Below are 18624 nucleotides of genomic sequence, written 5' to 3'. Positions count from 1 at the left end.
TATAATAAAACACAATTTTAGCGACGACATGATTCTTGCCCACAAAAAAAAGAAATTAATACAGGGCGGAACAATACAATTGTCGACAGAGAAAAGACGACATGATTCCATTTCCGTTTGATGGAAACCTGTTTTTTTTGTTGCAGACCATCTACTAGTTTGCAAGCGCAATAGGAGCCTCCTATCATGTCTGAAAGTTACACAATGTTCAAGAGCAAGATCGCAGATGCGCCTCTATACCATTCCTGATCTCTATCGATCCAATTTATGACAACAAGACCATTGCCAGAACCCTCAAAATGCATCGCTGCATCGCCACGAATAACAAGAGCGCGCCCACGGTGAGTTTGGGGCCACGGTTATGATCTTTGATGTACTTTCAAGTGAGGGCCACATCATGCAACCTCATATCTTCGAAATTGGCTTGAAATTGTATCTAGATGTGAGTGTCGTAATCAGATGCCCGCTAGAAGACCCTGGGTGTGATAGCAGGACAAACAGACCCAGGCTTGGCTTCAGAAGGAGTGCTACGACTTTGTAATCTTCTCTCACTACCCCCTCCGCTGACCTGAACCCACTGGACTCTTTCGCTTGATCATACGTCGAGAACATCACCAACATGATCTCCCACAACACCAAAGCCAGCCTAATCGCCGCTATCCGCCGAATATTCGCCGAGCTCCCGCCGGCGCTTGTGGAAAAGGCATGCCCCCAGTTCCGGACACGTATCGAGGCTGTGATTGAGGCTGAAAGCGGCTACATTGAATAGATATAACTCTACTACGTAATCAAGTAAGCTGAATTGATTTGTTTAATAAAAGGTTTAAAATAAAGCTTTAGCGTTGTTTTGTTTAGGGCGACAACTTTATCATTCCATTCCGTAGATTACACACACAAAAAAAAAAACAAGCAAACAAGCAATGACACAAAAATATCGAACGGCAAAGCAAGCAAGAGACTGCAAATGAATGAACATAGACGTGGATACGCAAAGAGCACCTCAAGAGAGAAATCCCATCGCCTAAACAACTACCCAACATTTTGATTTCGATTTATTCCATGTAAATCAGTATTTACTTTTATCCCGACGAAGTTAAACACGTGGATGTTTTTTTAACTTCGGGTTTATCCAGATATATTGAGTGAAAATATAGTTTTCTTATTTGCTAAGGGTTCACGCTCTGATCAAGTATAGAACAGATACTACACTTTGAATTTTGTATTCACAAATAAAAAAATTATCATTCATTTACAAACAAGGTACAAGACCATCAAAACTGCGGAGATGGAGGACGTCCGTGATCATCCCTTATATATCTCTCAACTTTACGCATTTGAACACATTCGTTGCTTTCATTCTTTTGCCAATTGTTCATTTCATCATGTTCATTTCAGAAAACCATCACCACAATACCACATTTACTCTATGGACAATCCTACTTAAAATATTTCCAGTACTTCTATTTGAATTCAATATATATTCTCCTTTTTTTTCTAAAGATATTTAAAAATATATTTTACATTCCTATTCGTCAACAAATAATGAATATTAAAAGAAAATATGCAAATATTTATATTTTTTATGTTTATTTACACCCCCACACACACGCACATATAAATATATATATATATATATATATATATATATATATATATATATATATATAGATATATATATTTAATTAATAATTGGCTAGACTAATTAGTCGATTCATTATTTTTTTGATTTGTTATTCTATTGAAAATGTCTAATTTTCGCCAAACTTTTTCTTATATATTTATTTTTTATTTTCCAAACCATGGTCAAATATTCAAAATAACATATTATTTGAAACCCAAGTAAGATCCATTCTGTATGGATCCCCTGCTGGTTTATACGAAGAATAGTGCACCTTGTCCAAACTACATTGCTTCGAATAACAGTACTAAACTGGATACTCAAGCAGACTATATAAATTCTTGTTCTGCAATCCGGTAATACCAAGTGACCACAAAAGCTGGTTGATTAGTAAGTAGAAAATTAATGTTTTAAGATCAGCTAAAAGATTTCTGCGAATTTCGATTGAAGTAAAATGGCACAAAGAGTGTGTGTGTATTTTTATATATCATTTTATTGAAATAAAATTGAAAGAAAAAAAAAAACGACAACAAACAAAAACAAATTAGTAATAGACTCTCAATTCTTTTTCTGAAAACATACCATTCATTGATTTTTGGTGTGTTTAGAACCGGAAGCAAACAGATCGATCTGAAAATGAACGTAGGGACTTATGTAAGAAGAAATTAAAGAGGAATTTAGGAATAGACTGTATCCTTCTATGATGAAAAATAAGGTCAAAATAAAAGTATGTGTAGACATCTTAGAGAATCTATATTACCAGAAGATAAAAAAGATGACAGAAATCAGATACTACTCTTTGATCCCAGAATGAATGCAAGACTGTTACCGATCGTTCTTATAATACACACGGAGCACAACACGTAAACTAAAAGCTGCAATGTTCAACATTTAAAGAAAACAGTCTTTTTATTAAAAGCAACGGTCTGGCTTTGTTGTTAGATGCAAACGCGCCTATCCTCATAATTAAGTATGTCAGTCGGGTCTGTGATCAGTAATACTTTATCGTGATTATAATCATGATAAAGTCGTAAAAATTGCATAAGAGCAAAATTAGGGTAATTAGGCTATTTATTGTACAAACAAGGTTTTTTTTAAAAAATGAATTCAATGTCTAAGGACGTTATTTTATTAAGTATCTTTGAAATCGACCCAGAAAACTAATATTTATCTTTTAAAGGATTTTTACAATGAATTTATTTAACTTCAAAATTTAGCTGAATTGGTTAGCTCGTCGTGAAAACATTTTTGTAACTTTTTTTTTTCAAGTTTACACATATTTTTCCTTTTACAAATTAACTTTAGTCTTTAATCTTTCAAATACAATCAAAAAGTAGTCGGAAACCTATTAAAAATATGATAAATCGGCTTTCAAAACTATGACCCTATTTTTATTTGTTCATTTTTGCATGTAACTAGCAAAAGGTGTACAATACATTACAATGAAAGTTGAGGTGAACGCGTGTTGCGTTATTCATCGGCGAAGACGAAACGATTGATACTCTGCACCAGTAATAATAAATAGCAACACCAGTCGATCCGATGACGACTCATAATGTTTCTATTTTAAATATTTTAGACAGTCAAGAGAACAGCTGCTAAACTCCTGACTGACAAACAATATGGATTCAGGCAAGCCCGTTCAACAGCAGATATCTTAACTGTAGTTTCTGAACGTATATACCGCTCATTGGATAAAACAGGGAAGGGTAGAGCGGTGGCCCTCGATATATCTAAGGCTTTTGACAGGGTATGGCACGATGGTCTTCTAAGGAAAATTAGATCATATGGAATCACTGGAAGAATTCATAATGTAATTAAATCCTTCTTAAGTAATAGAAAAATCAAAGTTGTCCTCGACGGTCGTACATCCAAACAATACGACATAAATGCGGGAGTACCTCAGGGGTCTATCCTTGGACCTCTATTATTCCTGATATTCATAAACGACCTCCCTGATAAAATTGTTTCGGAGATGTGTATATTTGCCGATGACACCACTCTCTATAACAGATATGAGGGGAAAACAAATGAACACATATCCAAGGAAATGGCAGAAACGCTAGAGGATGACCTCCAATCCGTAGTGGAATGGGGACAAAAATGGTTGGTCACATTCAATGCTGTTAAGACTAAGCTTGTTTCCTTCAATAACTACAAGAAACCTTCTCTGCCACCAATAGCAATGGCCAAGAACACATTACATGAAAGTACTTCTTTTAAACTCCTCGGCCTAACGTTTACAGGGAATATGAACTGGAATAGATACATTGAGAGCATTGCCAAGGCTGCTGCAAGGAAGGTTGGCTCCCTCTACCGTGCTAGAAAACTACTTACGCCTGACAGTATCCTATACCTCTATAAGGCAACCATTCTCCCATGTATGGAGTACTGTTGTCACATCTGGGCTGGTGCATCTGCTTCTTGTCTCTCGCTCCTGGACAGGGTTCAAAAGAGAGTCGCCAACCTGATAGGTCCTGAACTGTCATCTAGGCTTCAGCCTCTGTCCCATCGATGAGATGTTGCATCCCTCTGCCTGTTCTACAAATACTTCAATGGTGAATGCTCTGACGAACTGCAAACACTTGTACCTCCCCGACGTAACTACCCCCGGCAAACCCGACAAGCTACTAAGTCTCATCCCTTTACAGTAGAGATCCCTAGGTGCAAGAAAGCCTTTTACTCCAATAGTTTCTTCCCCAGAACTGCGGGTCTTTGGAACTCCCTTCCGGGATTCTGCTTTCCCAACTGCAATGATATGCAGAAGTTCAAGTGTAATGTTAACAAACATCTTTCTACTCATCTCCCTTCATAATGACCCCGCTAATTAAGTCCCTGATAGTAGCCCCCTGCTTCAAAGTGGCACTGTGCCTTGTTTGGGGTGAAAATTGAATAAAAAAAAAAAAAAAAAAAAGACGTGTCGGTTTAAACTAATAATTTCTTTTGCACGATCAGTGTCATGAAAAAGCAACACATCGCGTTATTTGAATGAATCATGTCGGTTTTGGTAACACATTCGTTTTGCATAATGAGTGGCACGAAAACATTCCTGGCAACAAATCGAGTTATTTGAATGAATTGTCTTTTGAGTTCAACAAAAAAAAAAGAAAAGAATTTAACTATTGGGGAATATTATTTTCTCTCTCTCTCTCTCTCTCTCTCTCTCTCTCTCTCTCTCTCTATTCTTCCTATCCCTCTCCCTCTCTTCCCTTTCTCTCTCTTTCTCACCCTCTCTCTCTTTCTCTCTCTCTCTCTCTCTCTCTCTCTCTCTCTATATATATATATATATATATATATATATATATACTAGCAAAAGTACTCGTTGTTGACTGGGTTCAAAAACAGCCTACAGAAAATGGACTCTGATTTATGAAAGTATGATAGGTCATGGAAAGGAAGGGTTGTAAAGAGATAGCTTCGAATTTGAGGGTATCAAAACCAAAGCAAAATATGATGATAGTTGTTGTGTCTGCACAAATAATTAACGAGAACACGAAAGTAAAGTTATATAATAATTCATTAGGAAGAAAAGTTATATACATATTTACATGTCTTTAGATATACTTCAGTTGGAGATATTCCGGCAGGTGACGTGTTGACGGTCGTTGCCGAACTCTCCCGGTATTGGTGATTGATACCTTTATATATCTCACTCACCCGCCCATGTTAATTAGTGAGCGTCTCCACAACAAAAGTACATAAAATAAAATAGATGAACCCCATAATTTATTATACCATACCTGTTCTCACTGAAACACTTATCACAATATTCTGTATATCTATATTAAAAAAAAACTTTTTAAACATTTGTATACTTTTGACCTTTGTACTTTAGCGTAGCATTTTAATAAAAACAGTTTCTTAAATAAATTCAGAATTGTTTTTGTCTTCACAATTCATTTTAATTCAGAACAGTACAATGATTATTTATGTTAAAACAAACATCTCCACTTAACAGGTGGCTACAACCATCTGCAAGTCTAATAAATTGAAATTTCCTAAATTAATTAAATAAACAAATTTCAATAATTGCCAATTGAAATAAATGTTTATTATTTTCTCCCAGGGCATCGTAGAATTTGAAGTTAAAAATAGAATCAGAATAGGGTGGGGCTAGGGATGAGAGTATAACATAAGAAACTCAAACCCAAACATTGTGGTCCTGGATATGACCTTAAACTATATCCGATGGCGAGGCCCCAGCTTGCAGGCCTTAGAGAGTGTGGAGCCACTCTTTAATGGCCATTGCTCCCAGGTCCACTCTGACTCGGAGTGATAGTACCTGTTTAGGTCCCAACTAAATAGAATACGACTCAAAAAACAAATATACTATATTAAAAAATCGTTCTCCAAAATCACCAGATTCGGCATTAAATAACCTGAAAAGGATTGATATGCCGTAAAACAAAACAACCAACCAACTTGTTGAACTTTGTGAGATATTTCCATTTTATGGAGGTCAGGTGCGAACGAACACCCCATAATTTTATTATACCATATTTCTTCAAACTGAAACATAATTATCAAAATATACTTACGCAGATAGATATGAAAAGTCTTTATTAAAGTTTGTGCCTATTTCCATTCCATGGAGGCCAGGCGAGAACGCAGACTCCACAATTTTATTATACCATCCGTATTTAAGTTAAAACATACTTATCAAAGTAGTCTTATGTACATCTATATCAAAAACACTTGTAAACGTTTTTTTTAATTTTTTTAATTCCATACTTTGTGGACCAGGCGACCCCACAATTTTAATGAACCACTGTTCTGCCAGATCAAACATACCCATTCCTGTGTCTCGATACATCTTCTATCATTATATGTAATCAGTTTTTTAAAAATAGTCAACCATATAGGAAACTATTCGTGGCCAGACACACACACACACACACACACACATTCAGCTTTATATATATATATATATATATATATATTTATATATATATAAGGCATTTATGTGTGTGTGAGTTCCTGCTTCATAGGTTCCGAAATGGCTGAGCCTATCTTTTGCAAATTTCACCAAAAGGTAATTTATATGTTCTTAGATATGGGTTTGTACAGAAATTCATCCGATAAGTATCGAAAAATCGAAAAAAATCCGATCTTAAAAATAGCTTTTCTCTCTTATAAATGAAAAAGAATCATTTTTACCGGGGAATATTTTACGTTACACCGGCAGGCGAGAGCAAATCATTTCTCCTTACAAAAACAGATTTATTATAATCTGGAGATATAACTTAGTGATAGGGAATTCGACTACAGCTCGAATGATCTGTTAAATGCCGAGTGTATCTCACCATTTTATTTCCTTCTTATTAATGAATTCAATTTACGATAAAAGAAGAGGACCATTTAAAATCACCGCAAATCATTTCTTCGTTTGCCTATTTTAAAAGTAAACATTAATCAGAAGTGAGTTCATTCATCGTCAAACCCAAATATCAGCTGACGTGATATTGTAAACAAACACAGACAGAATTTGATGAACGACATTACCATTATTATTTAAAAAAAAAAAAAATTTGCGAATTAGTCAACCGGGCAAATTATTCCTTGTAATATATAACAATCAATAGAAGATTGATTCTATAATATATAACAATCAATAGAGGATTTATTCTATAATACATAAGAAATCTGCATAAATTAAAATATCATGTTTAAATGTATTGTATGACTGGGCAACGCCGGGCTGCCAGCTAGTCAGAAATGATACAGTAAAGACAGAATTTAGAATTAATGCGATTTTACAATGGATGTGTATTTAGGTTTCATATATAAACGTTGTTTCTGAGATTCGTGTCTGCTGATAGTTGGAAAAAAGTTCTTTTCTTTTAAGTGGGATTTTTTCTTTTAATATTCGAATGAAAGACTTCCGTATTGATGGTTGGGTTGAATAGAGGAAGTGAATTCAAGCGTATTATAGAACACAAATGAACTCCAAATAAAATCGAGAAGAGAAATACAAACACTAGTATCGTCAAATACAATATGTGGGAGCTTCAAGATAGGGTTCATAAGAAATCTTGAGATAGGGGAACCCCTAAAACAGTTATTTAAAGAAGAACCCAACACACATTCGAAGCGTACTATTATTTGTGTTCACCAATGATTGTTGAACGCAAGGTTGGCGGCTGCAATCAGGAAAAACAATACACAAACGTGTAGAGTCCAAATCAATTTCTAAAGAAAGAAAAAAAAACTTTAGTAACGAAGACCGAGAGCAGGTCAGATGTACATACAACTTACATGTAAATATTTCTTCATCTATTAATTTATTTATTGCGGACTATCATCCTCATCTTTCTTAGATGTTGTTTCACGACGTTTCGGCCAACTATTCCTCTGGCCCTTTTTAGGTGGTAACCTCGACGGGATAAGAACTCCGAATCTCCTAACTGCATTCTCAGCAATTACTGCCAGCAATAGTCCATTTTTGGCCAAAGTTTGGGTAGGATAATAGTCTGTAATAGATAAATTAATAAATAATACTCATCTCAATAATAAATTCCAATTAAAATAATCTATATATATTCCATTCGGTACGGACCCGACCTTGGAAGATCGAATAATAAATAAACATAGATTTATAAAACCAAAAAAATCCAACCTTTGCCGCCTTTCGGGGCCCGTGGCGCAGTGGCTAGAGACGTTTAATCTCTACGGTTCCCGGTGAGAATTGTCTGAAGATAGCGGTTTCAATCCTATGTATCTATCTATCTCTCTCTCTATATATATGTGTGTGTGTGTGTGTGTGTTAAAGCATGTCTATTATAAAACTGGATTTATCTAGGTAAAGATATAAAATGTTAAGTTATATTTTATGACTGTGTAATCGGTATATATATATATATATATATATATATATATATATATATATATATATATATATATCGAGAGAAAAATATTCACGAACGGAAACCTAACTCTATGTGTCTACCTAAATAATGTTAACACACACACACATATACATATATGTGCATGTACATATTTAAATTTAGAGTTAATATAAAAATTAATTAAAATTGGTTAATAATTGTTTTTTAAAATTAATAAATTCATCCAATATGATAAATTAGGTTTTAGAATAATATTTCAAAGAATATATAATATAATGAAAACTTATATATAATAGGTTTATTCGGGATATTTAAAAGAGAATTTATATTTCACCCATATTAAATAAGACGGATGAAGGAATACAAACGTAATATATAGCAGATATAGATGAAAAATAAAATTAAATGAAAAAAAAATAATAAAACAATTATTATCAATTTGAATTAACGTTCAGACTTTTACAAAGTTATCGCTCTTAGACTAGTCAGAAATTGAGTTAGGATAATATATAATTACGTTTAAGACCGGAAAAAATTAAAATTAATAGTTAAAAAAGCATATTTTTTCATAGATGACGCGATAAACAATTCAATTATATTAGAATAACATATAACAGAAAAAAAAGTATATACAATTTCTCCTTTTTTTCCCTTTCTTTTTCTTTCGATTTTTTTAGCGTCAGAAACATTAAACGGACAAATTTGAATTTTATTATTTTAAATGTTAGATTCTTAAAAAAAAAAAACGCGATTTGAACGAGATCTTGTAATGTATTTGTATGTTTCCAATTCCTGTTATAAAACAGATGAGCATCGGCTGAAGAGAGCTCGATATCTAATATGGGTATCTAAAACTGTCCACTATTATCAGGTTTAAAACCGACAGTAACGATACTTCATCCTAGCTGAACTTTCTGTAAATAAAATATAAATAATACACTCATATTTTCGGAGTCTTTTCCTTATAATAGAGCACTCTGCTGGAATCCTTTTTTTTCAAAAAAATATAACTAAGTATATATATACATACATACACACACACACACACATATATATATATATATATATATATATATATATATATATATATATATATATATATATACTGAAATAAACATGACAATGACACGACGATTTAAAGTAAATGCTAAATAGTGAAGGCAAAGTTGATCACACAGCACAGTGGCACAGTCACATCTCCAGCACATCTGAACAAAATACTATATTTTTACTAAGACTTAAATAAAAATGATGAGTTTATTCTATCCAGTAATCATTATTCTATAAATACTGAAAATTTCATTACAATTGGTTTATTTTCTAATTTTTGGTGAATTTTTAAGTAAACGGAGGGTCAAAAATATTTTGAGCATCGGCAATCATTTCGCATGTACCTAGTCTCTACTTAAATAATTCTAACATATATATGTATATATATATATATATATATATATATATATATATATATATATTATATGTGTGTGTGTGTTTGTGTATATATATACATATATATATGCATACATATATATACCTATAATAAAAAAGATATGCATACATATATATACCTATAATAAAAAGGAAAAACCTAAAAGAGTAAAACCAAAAATAAAATCAACGTTTCGTCCCTATTTCCAGAACAGAAAGAGAACTGAACTTCTCCTCTTTGGCATGTGATATATGACCGTCTTCCTGTACATTCTCGCCTAGAAATCCTGATGATGTCCCCTGAAATAGGGACGAAACGTTGATTTTATTTTTGGTTTTACTCTTTTAGGTTTTTCCTTTTTATTCACATAACGTCTAAAGCATCGTTTATATCTTGCTTTATTTTATTCACACACACACACACACACACACACACACACACACACACACACACACACACATATATATACATACTTGTAGTCATTGACATACAGTTTCATTGTATCACAACTCATCAGTGTCGCTATATATATATATATATATATATATATATATATATATATATATATATATATATATATTCAGGCAAACATTATTAAAAACAACAGAGATACCTTGCTTAATGATTCTTTTTTCATTTTTTCGATCTTTTGTAAGATTTTTTTAACTTCAAGATGGAAGGTATTTACAAATGTTCCATGGTTCACACGAGCGCTTTCGATTCTTTCTTGAATCATCATCAGGTGGAGATAAAATATTAAAAATAGAAGTGAAATATATAGTTACGAATGATAAAATGAGTCAATGACAAGTCGATTAAAATATACATTTACGAGTGATAATATATATATATATATATATATATATATTACGAGTGATAATATATATATATATATATATATACTTATATATTTACGAGTATATATATATATATATATATATATATATATATAATATTTAGTAATGTGATTGATAATATATATCTAAATTACAACGAGCACTTTTTCTTTCCCTGTATTTTAATTAAACTAGTAATTTTACTATTATATTAAAATACACTTTGCTCTTTAGACTATTGTTCTAATCTCCTTTAACTTATATATATATATATATATATATATATATATATATATACATACGAGTGATAATATATATATATATATATATATATATATATATATATATATATATATATATATACTGAAATAAATATGAAAATGACACGATGATTTAACGCAAATGCAAAACAGTGAACGGAAAAGTGATCACACTACAGCGACACAGCCACATCACAAGCACAACTGAACAATATTGGACACCGTTGGAATAACGCGTTTCCACTTGCTGACAGAAACATATGAGAAGCAAACGTGTTGTTACTAAATGCAACAAGTTAAGCACCGTTCATGCGAAATACACAAGGAAAGAAATTATTTAAAACGAAACAAACGATATTCAAATCATCTTTACTTTCCAACTTGAATTTAGATTAACTTTGGTACAATTTTATTCGAATTCTAAAAATTCCGATTATTGATCCAAACGTGAAAGCTGAAATCCTAAAATCTTGGAAAAAAAAAAGTCCCAAGCACTGAAATCCCTAATGTGTGATTATTATGATTATTAGTTTAGTAACATGAACTCATTCTGATTTTTGTGATAATATATCATGTATTTTTTATTTTCAATTATAAAATCATTAACTCCACACGTGTTTTATATTTTTGCACATGTTTGAAAAATAATTAATCATTTGTTATAACATCTTACACTAGTTTATTGATTCTATCTAAAAATTAATCTTTTTACTGTGCAAGCACATTATTGTCATAATATTCCATTATCGCATAAAAAATCGGCATTTTAAATCAAGACTCAGATTCGTTAGTATTTTTTTTTATGTTCACCCTTAACAAAGCATATCACCATTAAGGGCTACTTTTTGGGACCATGCCAAGGAAAGATTAACAAGATGTTGGTCTACGTTATATCTAAACTTCTGCATATCAGTGCAGTAAGAGAAGCAGATAACAGGTAGCAGGAAGGGAATTCCAAAGTCTAGCTGTTCGAAGGAAGAAGCTATTAGAATAGAAAGCTTTCTGGCATTTAGGGACCTCAACAGTGAAGGGGGTGATTTTGTTGCTAATCGGGGTTTTCGGAGATACGTACGTCGAGGGTGTACAAGTGATACGAGTTCATCAGAGCACATTCCATTAAAATACTTCTAAAACCTTCACAGGGATACAATATTGTGGCGATGGGACAGGGTTTAGTTGACAAAGTGGGACCTATTAGATTGGAGACTCCTTTTTGGACTATATATAACAGGGAGATACTAGCGGTAAATGCACCAACCCAGCTAGATGTGGCAAAATACTCTATGCATCGGCTCATAGAATAGAGTAGAGGTACAGGATATTCTCAGGTGTGAGTAGTCCTCCAGCTCGATAGAAGGAACTAACATTCTTTGCAAAACAGTTGCTTTTAAAATTTGTAACATTTTAAAATGGAAGCGAGGAAACCCAGTTCCAGAGTTACTTAGCGTGTTAACACGACGTATCACGTTTTCTACTTGCGATAAAAATAAGCAAGAAAACCATTGCTTCATAGGAGGGATATGCAAACTTGTCGTAGGGGAAAAACGCAATAGCAAAATACTATTCAGTTTGTTCTCATCTTGAAAGAGCTTGCGTGACTGAAATAGGAATTAATTCCTGAAAAATATCGTTCGGTTACGAAAAACTATAGACAATCGTTCAAAACTCTATTTGAAAACACATTTAACATTTTAAAACAAAAATTGAATGAACACTTTGTAAACAATATATTAATTATCTTTGACAATAATTCTTGGAAATAACCTACTTTTTCAACAAAGAACCGAAGTATAATTGGACGGAAAATAATTAAACCTGCAAAATGTCAACAGAAAAAAACAAACAAACAGACAAACAACAAAAAAACAACTATGATACTTTTCAAATCTTCTTTCTCACAAAGTTATTTATGTGTATATCTTTACTATTACATAAAGGAAAATTTGTGTGTATGTGTGTGTACTTGTCCCTATAGCCGATTTAAAAAAAATCACACAAACGTATTTGATGTATCTGGGTGTGTTTTTAAAATCAAGAGTTGGTTCTTTGATAAGATAGAGCAGCATTCGAAATGCGCTTCTGTCTAGAACAAAATTGAACCATGATATTTGACTTTTGCTTTTAAACTTTAAATGAAACCACTATTTACAGATGATTTTATAAAATCAACAACAAATTCTCTACAGTGCTATGTAGTCTATGACATATTACGCATTAAGTCACTGCGAGGAGGTAGGGTCCTTTCGTTACACTGCGGAAGAGTGGGGCTCACTAGAGCAGGTGATCAATCAATTTGATTAAAAAAATGAGCGATTTTGATAAAAATAAAGTATGAGAGAGAGAGAGAGAGAGAGAGAGAGAGAGAGAGAGAGAGAGAGTATGTAACATTTTCCGATCCTCATTCAATCCCGGACAACGACGAGTCTTCCTGCTAGCACACACACACACACACACACACACACACACATATATATATATATATATATATGCATATGATTCACCTCTAAATTAACTGATCATTCTAAATTTTGCGACACACCTACTGGGCGTAAGGGGTTAAAATGAAGGCTATAGTTTTTAAAATTTAGTTTTATGCCTGAATTAATAAATTTTCCCCAACATTTAGTTTCCTTTGAGTATTTAAAAACGTTTTTAGGGGGTCATGTTATGAATACGACTTTCCATTTGAAAATTGAAATATTTTAAGTTTTGCATTAAATTATGAGACACCAATTCAGCCAAATTCCCTGAATTTCAATTTCTTCTTAAGACTTCTCAAGCTTAAAATTTACATTTTCTAGAATCAAAATCATGTAACATTAATATCCTTATATCTTGATTTTAATCTTCGTAAGGGACCTAAAAGTAGCGCGAAACTATTCTCTTGGGTTAATTAGTTTTACCCGTCCTAGGACGGGTATTCCTTTAGTGACTCTATCAACGAGAAAAGTTATTCAATAAATACAGAATTCAACATTTGGCAAAACGAAATTAAAATATTTTAAACCGCCAAATAATAAAGACACATTATATTCAGAATATCGGGAAATTTTGTAGAATGATCTGCTAACTTGGCAGGCCGAGAGCAGGCTGAAGTCGTTCCCTTGGAATAATAGAAACGCTTGTAAAACTAAGTTGATTCACAGTGGTCTTCCGCGTGGCGCGTCTTTTATAGACTAAGAAATTGTCCGTACCGCGGAAATCGCTTCACTTGTTAATTTTCAAATTGTTTCTCAATATGATTGTCCTTTTATAATTTTAGTTATTACAAGCGCTTTCGTGTTAAAAATTAATTGAAAAAAAATATGGCCAGTTTTTAATTTCTTAAATTTGATTTAATAAAACTCAAGCAGCATGTGAAAGTTTTTTTTTTTTTTTTTTTTTGTGTGTGTGTGTGTGTGTGTGTGTGCATTAGAATTTAATCGCTGCATTGCTTGTAACACTTTATGCGACAAGTGCTTTTTGTGATTATCATATTCATTGAAGATTCATTTTCGGTACTCAACCCGAGAGATTACAAGACGCCATGGCGGCTCCAGGCCCCCTTCTTACCTGGTGAAATACCGTCAGGCTCAATCCTAAACGGTGTACCGTCGCAAGCATTACCCTCTCTCTTTGAGAAGGGGCTAGTTTATTTTAGATCCCCTGGGGTGCCTTTACCGGTCTATTCATGGAGTTTTTTTTTATAGAACCACTACAGCTTTGGGAGACCCCCCCCCTCGTCAAATTTAAATTTTTGTGTTACATTTTCCTTCGCAGGAAGAAAATAAAGAAACAGAAAATATGTTAATCTACCCCCCCCTCACCGCACTGCAGCACATCTTTACGTCAGTTTAGCGTGCAATTCAGCTTCTTCTAAAGGAAGTACTTTGGATGAGATAAAAGTATACTGTAATCGGACACGTCAACATTTTCCGGGTTTGACGCCCCGAGAAAAGGTAAAACCTGGGAAAATGGTCTCCTATGATTCAAAAGAACCATGTTTCACTGCGACATAAGACTGAACAGATAAGGTACAAAAATTAGTTTTCAATCTAATAGGCCCTACTTTGCCAACTAAGCACCAACCCCTGCCCCATCGCTGTAATCTTGCATCTCTGTATCCGTTTTACAAATATTTTAATGGAATATGCTCTGATGAATTCGTTGCACTTGTGCCCCCTCCACGACAAACCAGCTTAGCAACAAAATCATATCGCTTCACTGTTGTGGTCCCTAAATGTCAGAAAGCTTTCTACTCTAATAGTTTCTTTCCTCGAACAGATAGACTTTGGAATTCCCTTCCTGCTCTCTGCTTCCCTGACTGTACTGATATGCAACGTAAACCAACATCTTGTTAATCTTTCCTTGACATGGTCCCAAATAGTAGCCGTCCAAGTGGCGATATGCTTTTTTAGGGGTGAACGTGAGCAAAAAAAAAAAAATAAAATAAATAAATAAATAAATAAAATAAAATAAAAATAAGGATTGCTACTCACATCCATAAAGTAAACGCATACATGCACAATGCCAGACTACTAAATACACATACACATATATTACTTACACGCGCATATTCACACTAGAGAACATATGCACCTACAGATTTCTAAGTCTGTTAACTTTTTTTTCTGAACTTTCTTTACCAAACATGCGTTTGCACTTTGAACTTCTATTAACATTCGGGCAACGATCATAGTGTAGTATCTGTTCTGATGGATGGCTACATTCAATGCTGCCAAGATTAAACTGGTTTCCTTCAATAACTACAAGAAACCTTCTCTGACACCAATAGCAATGGCTAGTGACTCTTTATCTGAGAGTACACCTTTCAAACTCCTTGGCCAACGTTCACAGGAAACATGAGTTGGAACAATTACATTGAAGCGTTGCCAGGGCCGCTGCGAAGAAGGTGGGCTCTCTCTACCGTGCTAGAAAAATACTAACACCCGAAAGTATCCTGTACCTCTATAAGGCCACCATTCGCCCATGTATGGAGTATTGCTGTCATATTTGGGCTGGTGCATCTGGGACTAGTCACTCGCTCCTAAACAGGATTCAAAAGAGAGTCGCCAATCTGATAGGCCCTGAACTGGCATCTAAGCTTCAGCCTATGTACCATCGACGAAATGTTGCATCCCTCTGCCTGTTCTACAAGTATTTTAATGGTGAATGCTCTGACGAACTGCAGACACTTGTGCCCCCACGACGTAGACACCCTCTACAAACCCGACAAGCAGCTAAATCTCACCTCTACACAGTAGAGATCCCTAGATGTAAAAGATCTTTTTACTCCAGTAGTTTCTTCCCCAGAACCGTTAAACTCTGGAAATCCATCCCAGGTCCCTGCTTCCCCAACTGTACTGACATGCAGAAGTTCAAGTGTAACGTTAACAACCGACATCTTGCTGCCCAAATCCCAAGATAGTACCCCAGTAGTTGCTGCCCCTGATAGTAGCCCCCTACACCAAAGTTGCAATGTGCCTTGTTTGGGGTGAAAATGTAATAAAAAAAAAACAAAAAAAACAGGTGCGGCCTTGTTTTTGCCGGCACTGTATATTATTTACACACGCATAATCAGACTAGAGAACATATGCATCTACACATTTCTTAACCTGTCAACAATTTACAGAACTTTCTTTACAAACAGGTGGTTGCACGTTGAACTTCTGTTAACATTCGGGCAAAGATCATAGTGTAGTATCTGTTCTGATGCTCCACTTCACGTTTTCTCTCCTCGGTCAGTAGAGGAGAAATCCTTCATGACTGCGACATTTTTTCTTTTTGTTCCTATCCAGAGTGTCCCTTTTTGTGTGAGCTGGATGTCCCCTACATTAAAACCCGACCTTGTGTCTAACTCTGCCCTTGTGGGGAGGCAAGTGAATAGGAACATTAAAATAACTTTTATATTTTACATCTTGTATAAAAATATTTTTCTCATAAAATTTCGTTTTTCTCAAATTTTTTATGTTACACTTGATAGCTGACGACCCTTTTATTTTTTCAATGTTTCATTTTTTAAATTTTATCATTCATACCCGTATGATATATCTATTTATCTATCTATGAATTCGTTTTTCTTTTATGTGTATCGATATTCATATTAAAAACCATATTTTCTATTTATTTAAAAAGAAAATACAATTTTTTTTTATATGGCTTTTGGAATTGCATTCACTAGCAAAAGATCTAACTAATTTTCATATTCTTTTAAACATTCACTATAATTAATTCCTTATCAGTTTTTTCGGTTTTCTTATGAGATGATCATCTTTAGTTAACTATTACGTGTAATTATATTCATGCAGATATTCTACATGATGTATCCTTGCATAATATTTGCGTAAAAAGTTTACAGGGAACACAAAATTGTTTCCATATAGATTTATGTATGTGTATGTATTTTGGTTTAATCTATCTATCTATCCATTTAGATATCTAAAAAAGTGAATGTGTCTGTCTGTCTGTGTATCTTTGTACATTTCCCTACGCAATAACTCTGTCAATATTCAGTCTACAAACTCGAAATTTGATATACAGGGTACTGAAATTTGGGAAAATCTTTGTAATCGGTTTTCGGCCTGGAATGTGGCTGTTAAGGGGTCAAAGTTCAAGGATTTGATCTTTGAGAACTCTACCAAACTCCTCCGACAATTTTTTGTTTAAACGCATGGAATTTTAGATATAGGTTTCTTGGACATGGATCTAACTTAATGACTTGATTTGAGCCCAACACAATAAATATTAAGGGGTCAGAATAGGGATCAATGTAAAAACAAATTTGACCTCTGCGGTCTCTACCAAATTACTCAGACAATTTTTGGTCTAAACATTTGAAATGTTACATAAAGGGTATTCAGAGATAGGGCCAACTTTTTAATCGGTTTGGATCGAAAATTTGAGCAACCAATATATAAGTGTATGTATGCATGCATGTATGTATGTATGTATGTTTGCATTTCTGCCTAAAAAAATCGATAAAGGTGACAGATTTTCACAAGATCAGTATCGGTTTGAAGTTCGACCCTTCAGACGACAAATATCGAAAAATTGGCTAAAAACATTAATTTTTTCACCCTCAACTGGGCACTTTTCAACAGGGACGGGTCGCTTTTTTCACCGATATTTTCGAAAGTCATCCCCTCTTTTCGATTGTCTAATGGCCTTAATTTAAATCTATGTCACTTCCGGTTTGGTGGTGGTCGTAACAGCAAAGACGTAACGTTTTCCCCCGTTCTTTTCCTTTTTCGCGGTGAGGGTTTGAGCCTGCCTTCCTACAACCACTTTTTTTTTCTCAACATACACCTCCAAACACCCGGGCAACGCCGAGCACCCATGCTAGTATCTATACTCCTATAAAGTCGTTTTGCAAGCGTGTGCATTGATATTCATATTAAAACCCCTTTCTCTATTTATTTAAAAAGAAAATACAATTTTGTTATGTATGGGGCGTGGAATTGCATTCTCTAGCAGAAGATCTAGCTAATTTGCATAATCTTTTAAACATTCATTTTAATTAATCCCCTATTAGTTTCTTCGGTTTTCTTATGGGATGGTCATCTTTAGTTAACTATTACGTGTAATTACACTAATGCAGATGTTCTACATGATTTATATTTGCATAATATTTGCGTACAAAATTCTAGTAAACACAAATTTT

The sequence above is a fragment of the Euprymna scolopes genome, chromosome 7, assembly GCF_053919585.1.
Source record: "Euprymna scolopes isolate OS-2025 chromosome 7, ASM5391958v1, whole genome shotgun sequence".
In the NCBI taxonomy this organism is placed as follows: Eukaryota; Metazoa; Mollusca; class Cephalopoda; order Sepiida; family Sepiolidae; genus Euprymna; species Euprymna scolopes.
The sequence above is the reverse complement of the archived record's forward strand: the minus strand, read 5'-3'. Positions refer to the sequence as shown.